Here is an 11,745-nt window from a genome sequence, read left to right on the forward strand (position 1 = left end):
CTTTGACATTAAGTGTTAGAACCTTTAAGGGACTAGGCAAGTTAGCTGTCATACTGGAAGCCAATCAGGTGTCATCCGCGCTCCCCCATCCCAGTACCGCAGCAGCATATATCCGCAGAGGTCAGCCGCCTCACCCACACAAAGCGCCGCCGCCGCCCCAACGCACACAGAGAAGAGGGGGGGAGAGAGAGAGAGAAAAGAAGCAGTGAGCGGTAGAGACAAGAAAGGTACAGGGGAGAAGGGCAGTAACCCAACAGTGGCCAACCGGGCCAAGTCCATCTGTTCCCATCACCGGGCATCCTACACCCTAGGGTTCGGATAAGCCCAGGGATGTCACTCCCTCAGGAATCAGCGGGGGTAAAGGTGTAGTTGGCCTTAAAACTCATCATGTAGGGGAGCCCCGGCGTCCCCCACTCCAAAAGGAGGGGGCCAGGGTGTAAACCTGGATGGGACAATGATCGGTAATCTGAAAAGTAAGGACACATGTCCGAGGGGGATATGCCTCTCAGTACCGCACAGGCCTGCACTCAGTCTGTCATGGAGTCGAGGGGTGTGGGCGAAGATCTTCCTTATGCCCCTCGAGTGATCGTATGTGGGTGATAATATCCTGTTTGGCCTGGGAGGCAGACTGCTCATCTACTCGCGGCGAACGGAGAGGGCGGTACACAGTAGTCCAGGATGGTCCAGCTGGCACGCGCTCCTGACATCGGGGCGAGAAGGGCGGAATACGAAGCAGTTGGGCCGCCTCCGTGTAGGTTCGCACCACTCGGCGTTTAGTCTCCCATTGGAGGATGAGGGCAAATGGATGCCCCCAACTGGTACGAGAGGCCCATGTCTTGCAATTTCTCCGTAACAGGCTTGAAGGCGCGACGCAGTTTCAGAGTGTTGGGTGCCAGGTCCTGAAAGATTTGGATCTTGTGCCCCTCGTAACAGAGATCCGGCTTAGCGCGGGCCGGCTTAAGGATAGCCTCCTCTTCAGTGAAGAAATGGACTCTAGTTAGGATATCCAGGAGGAGGCCCGGCCTACCCGCGGGCCCGGAGACCCTATGGGCTCGATCCAAAGCTGGCGGGGAGGCATCCTCGTCCCCCCCCATACTTCATGGAGTAAGAGTGCCACGTATGTCATGATATTGTTACCCTCTGCACCAAGAGGCACCCCCTGAACACGTAGATTGTTCCGGCGACTCCGGTTTTCCAAATCTTCCTGCTTTACTTGAAGCTCGATGTGTTGCTCCTCCAGCGTTGCGAGACGTTGTCAACACTGCTCCTGATCCTCCGTGCGAGCATCCACTGTTTTCTCCAGCCCATGGACTCTGTCTCCCAAGTCAGTCACCTCTTTCCGAAGCTCTCGCACACGTGTGTACCTCTGTGCGCAAAGTGACGATCTCCGATTTGAGGTCAGACGAGGATGTCATGAACGCCTGGGTCACTGGTGCCGAGCCTCCGTCAGCCTGCTATGTCCCCACATTGGGAGTGGACACTCCCGCCCTGTCCCACATAGCTACTACTGTGTTGTCTCTGGAGGCGGCAGCCGGATCCGTCTTGCCCCCCCTTAGAACGCGTCATCGCCAGTTTTATCATCCGCCGGGCCGCGTGATCCGTGCGCGCTTGCTCCGAGGGAGGTACCTTGACAAAGACGGGGGGGGGGGGGCTTCCTATCCGTGCTGCTCTCCGGTGGCCCCCAATTACGCTTTGTCTAATGTGGGTTCCTAGAGCCCCGCAACGCAGTGATTTCAGGCCAAACAGCGTGGAGGAAGCCTCAGGCCTCCGTGTCGCTAGGGCAGGTCGCCCGGCACCTCGGTGTCTTCCCGCTTGATGTTCGCCGTTTCCTTATCCCCCACCGGCAGTGCCACTGAGCACAGAGGCCCCGGGGAAGAGTATAGTGACCCCAGCCGCAGCAGCGCACAATTCCAATTGTCCCAGGGCCGCCCGGTGAAGCAGTCTCAAAATGACAGGGGAACGCTTCTGGTAATGTGCCGCCCTCTCGCGGTCCTCAATCCCCAGCTTCAGATATTCCCAACAGTCCCGCACCGTGTAGTCACTCTGGTTGGGCCCCATCAGTCCACTGCTCCACTGTGCCGCTACTGCTTCACTCTCTGCCGTCTCAGACGGCGCAATTCTCAGGGCACCGCTCAGCAACATGCCTCAGTCGCCACTCATCACTGTCAGTCAATGCAAGCCCCTACAATCTAGGGTTCCAGCGTGACCCCCCCCAGGTGTGCCTGCAAACAGCCCATCGATTTCAATGCCGGGCAGTAGAGGAGCCTCAAGGTGTCGGCGGCACCCACGTCCCACCGAGACTCACAATCGCAATCCTCAGCCACGCACCAGGGCAAGCGCTCCTGAAACGTCAACTAATGCCCCCAAAGTTGGACCATGGAAGAGTCTCAAGGGGGGTGTCCGCAGTCCGTCGCGCCTCACACCCGGGCCCCCCCTGCTCAGCCGCACTGTACCTGCTTGCAGTTCAGGTGACTCCATAGCTCAGGCTCAGTCCTCTGCGAACCTCTGCACCGCAAGGCGTTCGGGGCTGATCAGGGGTCTCTCGCCTCGGCCAGCTCCGACACAACATTCACCTTTGCCGCCACTGCCGGATCGCCGGTCCGCCCCCTGTGGTTGCCGCCGCTTCCCAGGCAAAGACTTAACCAGGCACCTCGCCGTTGCTCAGGGCACACACCAGCTCGGCAGTGACCCAGGGGCCACCAAGCCCGAGATACAAAATGGCGGGCCACAAGTCAGTCCCCGCTAGGCCTCTAGGCCACCACTCATCGTCCCCAGCCGCTTCAGGGGTCACCTCCGCGCGGCCTACAGTTCCAGCTCAGGCGAGTCACCGGCCGCTGCGAACCTCCGCACTGCAAGTTACACCGGCTGATCAGGCGTCTCCCGCCTCAGCCATCCCCGACACAGCATCTACCATCGCCGCCTCTTCAGGACCGCCGGTCCGCCCCCCCCCCCCTGTGGTTACCACTGCTTCCAAGGCAAAGGCTTCGCCAGGCAACTCGCCGTCACTCAGGGCATACACCAGCTTGGCAGTGTCCCCAGAAGCCACCGGGTCCAAGATACAAAATGGCAAGCCACACATCAGACCCCGCAAGGCCGCCACTCATTGTACCCAGCCGCTTCAGGGGTCACCTCAGCGCGGCCCGCAGTTCATCACCAGCACGACTCCCTCTGCCACCAGCCGCCGCCAGGACGGGGTCAGCGTCGACTATCACTACCGCCTTTAGTCCACTTGGTCTCCAGTCCTGAGGCCCCGGGATCGCCTGAAGAGGGACACCGATAGGGGCTCATAAAATGGCAGCCTGCTCGTCCGGACCTCCAAGTCCCGCAATTCTCCGTGCCGGAGAGCGTTGCCGGGCAGTGTGCAGCCTCTCAGCTGATGGCCCTGGTCACCGCCGCCGATGTCCACTGCAAAGGTACGTGCCGTGGGTCCCCAACCCCTCTGTAATTGATTTAAACAGTGGTGGATCACCAGAGCTCCCGGGAGACACGTCCTACACCATCGCTGGCCAAGCCACGCCCCCCCTCTCCCCTAGTTTTTCTATGTTTAACAGTATATGTTGCATCTTTGCGTGCCATTAGTATCGGCTGTTTTGTAAGGTGGTAGAGGGAAACAGATTTGTGGCATTGATATGATGCCACGACATGTGGAGAGAACGTAGTGTTTGACGGTTCGGGCTCAATAATAGAATAGACCTAAGCTGTGACTGCCCATGTTATAATGCATTGATAGAGAAGAAAAAGTGCCAGGGCTCGATTTTTAAACCACCAAGCTTCTTTATTCAGCTGGTGTAAACCTTCATTACTTAGTTTCTAGAAGGTATGCAATCGTCATTGTTTCAACATTTCAAAAATATTTACACATTTCAGCAATATACAGAGAGAGAAAAAACATCCCTTCTACTGGGGATACAATGTAAACAACATTTCATACGTTTCCAATATTACAGTGTATTCAAACAAAAATAAATAAAGAAAAATTCAGAAACAGTTAGATATACATTGTTTCATGAAAACAGAATTAAATCATGTACACCAAAAAAGGTTGTGGTATGTTGGTTCTGTGATTAAGTTGCCCTATACTATTTTGCGTCTCTTTTCAACAGCCAAATAGCCGACGCGTTTCCAAACCCTTCTTATAGTCAATGGGGTTCTTCCTCAGGGCTGGGCTGTATACCTACGGTGTAAAAATTGGGGACATTTAATATCTCCTTTTCCTAAAATTCAAAATTAGCTTCATATACAGGCGAAGCTTGTAAGGTTGTTACCTTATTTCACGGTATCTCTTTTTTCAAGGATTGGGCATCGAGTGAGCTTGGATTTTACACCAACACCTAAACAGAGGTAAGGTTTGGCGGTTATAATGAATATATGTGTTTTGCACTTCCATTTGTGAACGTAGTTCTCAGTAAAAGATGTGCTGGCACTTACGTGGTTTTTGTTGATTGTTTCTCTAACTCAGGCTGTTCTTTAAGAGTAGTTTATTGCGCGTTCCCCGGTCATTCTGTAAGGTTTGAGAATTAACGATCAGTCCCGGTCTAACATATCTTTATGTTTTGCTGAGAGTTAAACATGTATTTTGCTTACTTGGGAGGAGCGCGGCAGACGACCCTGGCGTTTCTCAATTCCAAATCGGTGGGCAGTTGTATTTCAATACTGATTCTGTGAGAAAATTAAAAGCGGTGTCTACCATTTGTTCAACGATAGTATCAGTCAATACTTGAACTTTTGTTGCGCTGTGCGTCCTACCTTAGTCGGAGGGTCTCTAACTGCGCTCGGGATTCTATGGAGTCGCGCTGTTCTCGCTCGATGTGTTGATAGTCAAATGAATTTTACTGACCTGGTGGAACGCGATTTCCTGTTTATGTATGTTGCTGGGTGTTGTGGGATTTGTAGTCCTACGGTCTATTTGCATCTTCTGTGATGTGTAACGTGATGCTGTGGAGTTGAAATACAACTTCCCACAACATGTTTAACTCTCAGCAAAACATAAAGATATGTTAGACCGGGACGGATCGTTAATTCTCAAACCTTACAGACTCCTCGGATGGTTACTTGAGAATAAAAGGGCTTTATTCCTATCTGTTGGCTTCACAAAAAGGGATATCGATAATTTCCCTTCATTCGGGAAGACTTCCACATCCAAGAAGGATATTTTTTCTTTTGATGATGATATGCTGAACTTAATGTCCATTGTCCGTGCGTTCAACCAGTTATAGAAGCTTTCCAATTCTTCCTCATTGCCCTTCCATACCATAAAAACATCATCAATGAAGCGTATCCACGCTCCAATGTGGTTTTTGAAGGGGTTATTGGCATAGACAAAAGTGTCCTCATAAAGTGACATAAAAAGGACAGCCAATTCAGGGGCAAAGGGACACCCCTTCGCTACTCCTTTTATCTGAAAGTAAAAGTCATTCCCGAAACAAAAATAATTATTTTTTAAGGCAAAAGATGCCAAATCAATCAAAAATTTGGTTGGGACCTGAACTGGCCTTGTTGAACAAGGCCAGTACAGGTCCCAACCAATATCCTTCTTGGATGTGGAAGTCTTCCCGAATGAAGGGAAATTATCGACATCCCTTTTTGTGAAGCCAACAGATAGGAATAAAGCCCTTTTATTCTCAAGTAACCATCCGAGGAGTCTGCGAGAGAATTTACCAATGGGTCAATTTCTTCGCATCAGAAGAAATTGTTCTAGGAATAATGATTACAAATACCATGCGAATAACCTAGTGACAAAGTTATGCGACCGTGGATATCCCAAAAAGTTGGTATCGAACTGTATGAAAAGGGCACGCTGGACCCCAAGGGAAACCGTCTTGGAACGACGCGTAAAACCACAATTGAAACGTCAAGTGTGCGTCACGACATTCTGTCCCAATGCGAATCAGCTAAAGAAAGTGATAAATCAAAACTGGCACCTTGTAAAAAACCTTGAAGAATGCCTGAACCAACCTCCTCTTTTTGCTTTTAAAAAAGATAGGAGCATAGCTAACGTCGTTGTAAGAGCAGCCACCCCCAAACAAGTACCTCCCACTATCAGACAAATGATGGGTTTAAATCCCATCACAGGGCACCACAAATGTGGTACCTGCGTGTGCTGTGATTCTACGATAGAGGGCTCCCTGTTCCAACACAGAGGGGTTTCGTGGAAACATGAGACGCATAGCAATTGTAAATCCAAATATGTTGTGTATGGAGTCATGTGCCCTTGCGGACTCTTGTATATTGGTAAAACCAATCAAGAGGCCCGACAAAGAATCTCCCAACACAAATCCCGACTCAAAAATCGTGTGGAGACAGCACCACTGGTCAACCACTGGAATAGAATGTCCCACCATATAAAGGACCTAAGATGGACCATCATTTCAAAGGTGGAGCGTGACCCACGAGGAGGCGACTGGGATGCCAGGCTCTCCAAAAGGGAAGCACTCCTTATTGTTAAATTTAACACGGCAGTCACTGGGCTAAATGAGCTTTCTGAAATTTACAAGCTCTAATATTGTCCGCCGTGTTCACCTGCATCCCCTGCTCTGTGTTCCACAGAAATGGGAGATTCCACGAGGTCTGTCATTGTGGTGTGTCATATTAGGGTTCTTGCATTAGAATGCGTGGCCACAAACTCACTGTTCTCCCTCAAAATCGTCCTGATGTCAAAATTCCCCAATAAACGGAGCCACCACGTTTGTATTTAGGCGGGGCTCCTCCACCAATACTTCGGTGAATAGCACCGAAGGGCCCGATGTCAGTGCGCATGCGCGAGAGAATAGTTTCCCGTGCGCATGCTTCTATTTCAGCAGGCTATCCGGATAGGACGGGCGCATGCGCGAAGGAATAGCGCTCGTTCAACGCCAAAACGGGAGACGAGGAAAGTCCAGTCATTAGGTGGGTTTGTTTTGTTATTTCGCCACATATCCCGAATCTTTACAATCCAATTCTCCTTTAACACTCCGTACTCCCTTGCAGGAGTTTACCAAATAATTACCGGAATCCACCAAAAGCGCCGGCCGTGCACATTAATTGGGACCAGGATCAGCCCTCTCACAGGTAATTTTTGCCCCCTTGTATCTTGGGTTACACAACCTAGTAGCGGACCATGTCGGTTTGAACACTGTGAGCATGGTATCGTGTGATTCCATGACATATCCCTCGTTTCTTTTCCCAGGCGATTCCCACGGACCTCGTACTTCCGCCCCCTTTCTAAACTAAAAGGTGGATTATAATCCTCTCTCGGACCCCCGGGGGGCCCCCTCGGGCTAAGCGAGGTAAGAGCGAGCCATTGCACTATGTCCTCCTATTTGATTGCCGCCCCGTGTGAACACTTGAGGTTAATATTCGACCCCCTTGCCTTCTAGTGTGACCACGAGACCCCCCCTTGCAGAACGCCATCAGCTGCTTCTATATGACACTTTTTCTACACCTTTCAAGTGGCCCCACAGACCAGTAGGGTAAGCTGTCCGAGGAAAAGGTGGATTCTCTCAGGTTCTTCGAATTGTCTTGAGTGATTTCTCTGACTTAGAGATATTTTCCTTTTTTCCAGATTTTTTCTTTGGCCCTGACGAGAGTCCCCCATTAGATACCGTCTGGGACTCGAAACGCGTAGGCCTCTGTACAAAGCGTTGCTCCCATCAAATTCAAAAAATGATAAATTTGAATGCTTTAATTTATGTATATACAATGTGTTTCAACAATCAAGTTGACTGTGATTAATTTCCAAGTGTATATATATATATATATATATATGTATGATATATCACAAGCGTTTATCTTTTGAGCAACCTTTGTCTCCCCCTTTTGTTCCCTTTTCTTCCCTACCACTAAGTTTTTCTTGGTAATTTTCAGTAATTTTGTATTTTTGTGTACATATGGATGTCTGAGATTGAATGTGTGTGATATGTCTGACCAGTTGAATGAGCCTTTGTATATAGAATAATGGTGTATTTGTGTAAAAATTGAAAAACTCTTGTAAAAAAAATTGCTTTAAATTGAATTAATAAATAGCTATTTACTAGCAATTTCTCAGGTTTAAATTAGTTTTTTTACCTTAGAGAGCTTAAGCCGTTGTTTAAATTCACGTATCAGTTTAGGCACGTTCTTTTGTTTTTGCTGATAAATTACCAACATCAGAATGCGGACATATTTTCGAGTGGTTGAAGCGGAGGTACGGACACTCCTGTGGGACTCCACGAATAGTGTGAAATAAACTGACTAAGAGCTGGTACTACGGAGGGAATCGCTCTTCCAGTGTTTCAATATTACTGGGCAGTGCAACTTAAATGATCAGTGGGTTCATACCCCACATAACGAACCGGCCTATATAATGGATACACAACATGGGACTGAGGGGCTATCTTAGGGCCATCTATGGGGGGGGGCAAACGAGGAACACCCACTCCAACATCAAGCACAGTTATGGTATCCTTTGGGATCTGGTTCGCGCTATATAAATAAATGGCATACAGCATCAGCAGCTATAGGGTGGCGAGAAAAACTCACCCAAATTATTCCGTTATGGGACATTCCAAAGGTTACCGATCTCCCTCACCCCCAAGGATAGGTTGCTAGACTACAATCTGAAAGAAAAATCAATATCTTTAACCTATCGGAATATACCAAAGAATCCCCCTCAACACCTTGGAGACAGTGCCTGCTGAATGGGTGGAGGATCGGGGGGACTTGAGTGACGAGGAGTGGCAGGAGCCACTTGCGTCTTCCCAGGACATGGCCATAATGCACAACATTATTAAAAATGGTGGACCTCGAATCAACACAATGCCCTAGGAACTGTGGCCAGGAGGTCATGTTTTTACACCTGTGGTGGAATTGCACATGATTTAGACATACTGGAAGGTGATTGTTACACGTATGACACTATGTGGGAAATATGCAGAGCCTTCCTCTCAATGGTGTTTATTAAATATTTGGGAGACAAATCTAACAGTTGGGCAACGAATCATGGTGCCCAAACGAAACATAGCTAGAAAATGGAAGTGGGAGGCGGGGCCCACATCCAGGGATTAGGAAACTAGCATGGATTGGTGCATGCAGGCGAGAAGGTGGTCTATGAAGGGAGAGGTTGCCCACAGAAATAGACCAACATTTGGGGGGGCTGGAATGAAAGTAGAGGGATGCTCTGTTAGCCAATTGGAAGACCGCCCCGCCTGGGAGAGACCGAGGATTAAGTACAATAGCTTTATTATGGAGATATGAAAATGGGGGAATGTGTGAGCAGTGCAGCATAACAAGGAGGTCCTGATGCACAAGTTACTACTTGTGTAACGATATATCTGTAAGAGACAGTTAGTGATAGATTCCTTACCTTAGAATATCCCCAGGCGTCAGACTGGATCCGCAAAGTTTTTCGTCAGCAGTACACCTGCTCGTCGGTAGGTGGCGTTGTGCGGCTCCATGACTGTCGCTGGCGTCGGAAGCACCGAGATGACGTCATGGAGACTACTTAGGCACCACCCATGTGTGCTGACGTCAGTTGTGTACATGACTTTCCGCGCCAGGAATGCAGAGCCATGCAAGAACTGACCACTGGTGCCAGGAAACTAGGGCCCTGAAAGGCATGACCTTAACCCTGAACATAAGTTCACAGAACAGGGAGGATGGGTGGGGCAGTAAGGAATCTATCACTAACTAATGTCTCTTACAGATATATCTTTACACAAGTAGTAACTTGTGCATCAGAAAGAGACACGTTAATGATAGATTCCTTACCTAAGAATAGAAACCCCAGCAATACAAACCCCGGTGGTGGGTCTGCGGACAAGATTACACCAGAAAGTCACAGAGAACAGAACGGCCAAAGAAGCCGTCTCTCTGGACTGGACTGTCAAGGCAGTAATGCTTGGTAAACATGTGCATCGAGGCCCACGTAGCTGCCTGACAAACGTCCTGTAAGGGAACGCCGCGTACCAAGGCAGTAGTGGCTGCCGTTGCCCTGGTAGAATGGGCACGCAGCCCCAAAGGAGGCTCCTTCTTAGCCAACGAGTAACATGCTTTGATGCACAAAACGACCCAACGAGAGATGGTCCGTTTGTGTACAGCCCGACCTTTTTTGGCACCCACATATTCAATAAAGAGCTGGTCATCCACCCAGAACTGTTGTGTGCGCTTCAGATAGAACGAGAGCCCACGTTTTGGGTCCAGACGGTGGAGCCTCTCTTCCTCTTTGGAAGGATGCGGAGGCAGAAAGAAGGTGGGCAAAGTGATGGTCTGCCAGATGTGGAAGGGCGTGACAACCTTTGGCAGGAAAGGACGGGTCCTTAAAACCAACTTGTCCGGATGAACAGAAAGGAAAGGTTTAGAAGAAAGAGCCCTGGAGCTCATTCACTCTTCTGGCAGAGGTGATAGCTATTAGGGAATCCGTCTTTAGAGTGAGAAGACGTAAAGAACAGTTATGAGGGGACAAAGGAAGCACACACCAGATAGGGCAAGACAAGATTTAAGTCCCATTGAGGCATTATGAAAGGCGCGGGAGGAAACGTGTGTGTAATGCCTTTGAGGAAACGGTTAACAAACCGGGAACTTAAAAAGAGAAGGCTGATCTGGAAGCCTTAGAAAGCTGGAGATGGCCGAAAGATAACCTTTCATAGTGTCCGGAGCAGAGCCCTGCTGGGCCAAAGATAGAAGGAACAGAAGGACCTCAGAAAGAGGATCCACAGCCTTCCCTGTGCATCATGCCACAAATATGTTTCACCTGCAGGCCTATACAGTCTTAGTGGAAGGACGCCTGGCTGCCAGAATGACATCACAGACTTCAGGAGAAAGAACGAAAGCTGTCAATTGTCGCCGCTCAATCTCCATGCATGGAGGTGGAGGCTGGACAGGTTAGGGTTGAGGACCGTCCCCTGCTGCTGCACCAGAAGATCCTCCCAAAGAGGAAGTGAGATCGGGGGAAAATTGATCGCCATGCTGAGTAGCTCGGGATACCAGTATCTTCATGCCCAATCCAGAGCCACAAGGAGGACTTGGGCAGAAGTGGTATAGGTGGAAAGGCTCCACCGAGCGAGTGCCAATTTGGAAATTCCAATGCGCTGAATTGATGACATTGCGTGTTCTCGTCTTAGGCGAATAGATCTAACAAAGGCTCTCCCCAATGCAGAAAGAGACCTTGCGCCACATCCGAGTTCAGACGCCATTTGTGATCCATCAAGCACCGGCGGCTTGAGTTTGTCCGCCCTGGCGTTCAGAGAACCTGCCAGGTGTTGAACCACCAAGGTAATGCCTTGATGTTCCAGTTGATGTAATGCCTTGTGCCCAGAGGCGCAGAGCCTCCTGACAAAGGGTCCACGACCCCACCCACCTGGTTTGTTGCAATTCCACATGGCGGTGGTGTTGTGCGTGAACACCTGCACTACACTTCTTCGGACAGAGGGAAGGAATGCCTTCAGTGCAAACCAGATAACTTGAAGCTCCCAAAGATCGATATGGAGCCAGGACTCCGCCAGAGACCAGAGTCCTCTGATTTCCGCCTCTCCCAAGTGGTCGCTCCATCCCAGGAGGGACACATCCGTCACCACGGTGTGCTCCGGTTGGGGAAGGGAGAGGGATCTGCCATTGACCCAATCAAGATTCGTGAGTCACCACTGCAATTGTCGTGCAGTGCCCTCCAAGATCTGGACATGATCAGACAGGTTGCCATGATGCTATGCCCACTGGAACTTCATGTCCCACTCTAGAACCCGCATATGCCATCTGGCATGTTGCACTAGCAGGATGCAGGAGGCCATCAGGCCC

The sequence above is a fragment of the Lissotriton helveticus genome, chromosome 8 (genome assembly GCF_964261635.1).
Source record: "Lissotriton helveticus chromosome 8, aLisHel1.1, whole genome shotgun sequence".
NCBI classification, from domain to species: Eukaryota; Metazoa; Chordata; class Amphibia; order Caudata; family Salamandridae; genus Lissotriton; species Lissotriton helveticus.